General features: G+C 38.0%; 1 long non-coding RNA gene across 1 annotated transcript in view; it reads left to right on the top strand.

Annotated features, from left to right (window-relative positions):
• Nucleotides 1-1,721, top strand: part of LOC115947745 — a 205,436-nt gene extending 203,715 nt beyond the window's left edge. Inside the window, exon 4 of the long non-coding RNA XR_004081598.1 lies at nucleotides 1,660-1,721. This is a non-coding gene — a long non-coding RNA (uncharacterized LOC115947745). The remainder of the gene's footprint in view (nucleotides 1-1,659) is intronic.
• Nucleotides 1,722-3,001: the final 1,280 nt, after the last annotated feature.

The following is a 3,001-nucleotide window of genomic DNA, read 5'->3' as shown; positions in this document are numbered from 1 at the left end:
CTCGCTAACACATGTATTTGTAGGGAATATCTTTTCAATAGTTAAAGTCACAGCTGTAAAGGCTCCTGACCATGGAAATACATATCTGTCATGGTCTTTAATAGCCATGTTTTTACTATCTACCTTGAGCTTTGAATTTCTTATGTACAACCCAAAATAATTTAAGTAATGTGCAATTAAATATAAACTATTTTAATCAGTTTGGGAGAGTAACCAAAAAATGTAAATATTATTTAAGTCTCATGCAGCTAAAATATAAAAGCCAGGTATGAGCCTTTTGATAAATACTATTCTTAAAGATTAAATTCTGTATTTATATTTATCATTCTTGCAAAATAAGACATCAATATAGGGTTATTTTCCATCTACTCAAAGAAAATCTCATGTAGAAAAATTGTCAATTCATCTTTCTTCAAGACATTGCTCCCCCCTTTCACTTATCCCCAGAACTCCCCTGGAGGGAAATAACACTTAGGTTCTGTCTTTTTAACTTGCCTGATTTACATAATTCTAATGATATTTAAGTGCCTTTGGCTGCACTTTCCTTCCTTTTCCTCATTTCTTTACTCCCAAACTCTCAAGGCAGATGAAGTAACAGTTGGCAGCATCTTGCTCATTACAGCATTGCCTGTGCTGTTCAGAGTCACGCCACCATGGTTGCAGCTGGCTGAGCAGCTCTCCAGTCCTCCCAATAATTCCAGTTTTCCCTCAGAAAGATAAGTGTCCTTTGCAAATGGGGGAAAAGAGTTTTTCTTTGGAGTCACATTGTTCTCCCAGGAGCAAGGGCTGCAGGAAGGCAGAGAGGTGCAGAAGATCAGGGCAATTCTGTCTCAAGCCTGACCTCTCCACTTGGATGAGTGGTGGGAACACACCCTGTGAGCCTTTCATCTGCACAGTCTGTGCCAGATATAGAAAACACAGACATCACTCTGCACAAAAAGGCCAGAAAAGAGAAAAATTACTACTAACACTGATAAAAAATAACAGGACTGAAGAGATGCAGAAGATGACAGATTTGATTTTGGGAGTTGAATTTCTAGTTTAGGGATGGGCAGACATGGTTTTAAAGAGTTCCTGCAGACAGGATGAAAGGAATCTTGCTAAAGACAAGCAATCTCTCACACTTGCTAAGGGTAAAGTGTGGGGTAGCCACCACAAATTGTGTCTTTTAGAGATGAACATATATTTCGATATTCATGGTCATCAACTGATAATTGACCTTCCTTGTTATTCAGCTTTCCTTTCTTTTCCTATTTCAATTTTCTTTCTATTTTATTTTTTCTCTGTACAAAGAAAATTGAAGCATGGGAAACAGAAATAACTGCTTTTCTTCACTGCTCCTCTGATAGTCCATATGGGGAAGGAAAAATAGAAACCATTCCTGTCAGTCCCAAAGTGCCGGCAGTCAGACATATACACAATTTCTGCTCTCTGTCTTTCTAAAAAGGGCCTGGAGTCCTCACTGCACACATGGGCAGAAGATGTGGATGACAATCCCTGACTCATGAGCCCTTGTGATCTCTGAAGTGATAGTTTCCAAATGAATATGTGGACCACTACTGATATTTAAACTTTTTGCAGTGCCTTGCAAAACATCCTCAAAAATGCCTAAAAACTATTTTAATCTCCCCTGTCTTCCTTTCCTTTTGTCTACAACAGCCACATGCCACCTTCTGCACTGATGCCTGGCACAGCATTGTTGAGAGCCTCAGCTGTCACCATGATCAAGCACAGCTCTCTCTCCATGATGGAAATCTAAGCAAACTGCATTCAGGAATACCTGAACTGTTGAACTCTTTGCTTCACACAGAATAGGCAGGTGCAAGAAGTACAAGTTCTTATCCAGGATCTTCTCAAACAAGAATACCATTAAAACAGAAAAGCTGTCAGAATCGCTTAGGTTCCCATGTGATCTCCTATCACCAGTCTCAGTGTATATATCTGTGTTCTTAATAGCTCCCACCCCCTTTTTATCCAAATGTGTATTTCCCAAGAAATATTTTGCCATTGTATACTTATACAATGTTATTTTTGTTAAATCAAAAGTAAAAATTTACTGTTCCACTGCTTTCAGACAACTAATAAAAATGCTTCTTTCTAACAGGAAATGGCAGTCTTTCATGTAAAAACCAATAAAGGTAAAGATTAATACATTCCTTTTATAGGTCGCAGTACCATCTTCTAAAATTTGTGAGGACTGGACTATTTTGTGTGATTTCATTTAACCAATAAAATTCTTTGAAAGGCAAATCCATCTCTCCGATGTTTAATGGGAACAAGACCCTTCAGGGTATTTATGTTATTACCTTTTTGGCTATTGTGAGTTTACTATTAGGTTTAGTATAGATCAATGTGGAAATATAGGAGATTATTCTCTTTTTATATTTTAGAAGAAATCTGTGCCATACCAATGTACAGTTGGTACAATGATGGCAGAATAATCTTTTAATCAACCCCATGCATTAGGGTGTGACCTTGAAGCCATAACTAAAACCATCAGTCACACTGTGTGCTGCAGGAGGGAGTGCTCCTTGGCACACAGACAAAATGTCCCAAAGGATGTATCTGTGTCTCCCAAGTTTGTTATGCAGACTCTAAATCTCTCTACCCGCCCACCAACACATCATGATCTGCTGATCTTGTTTTCCAAAAACTAAAAGATGCAACCTTTTAATGATGTTTGAACTGCTGTATGTTCCTAGGTTAAGATGAAACCCCTGCATTATGAAAAATATTGGTTTGGTTTGGTTTTTTTCTTTTTTTTTAAATATAGTGCTCTTAAAAGACAGCAATTACATCCTTGCATGTCTTTGGTTATCCCTGGATCACCCACCCTGTAATCTCCACAGCTCTTATTTTAAAATAGAAGCATTTTCTCCATTCTTGTCTCCCAGAGGAACACCCTTTTTGTAATAGAAAAGGGAAAGATGCTGCCTGGGTACAGATGCCACCAATCCCTGTAAATACATGAGCAATCCTAGTGTCCAGATTTATAACTAAT

The sequence above is a fragment of the Geospiza fortis genome, unplaced genomic scaffold (genome assembly GCF_000277835.1).
Source record: "Geospiza fortis unplaced genomic scaffold, GeoFor_1.0 scaffold66, whole genome shotgun sequence".
Lineage (NCBI taxonomy): Eukaryota > Metazoa > Chordata > Aves > Passeriformes > Thraupidae > Geospiza > Geospiza fortis.
This window is presented reverse-complemented; position numbering and strand designations above follow the sequence as displayed.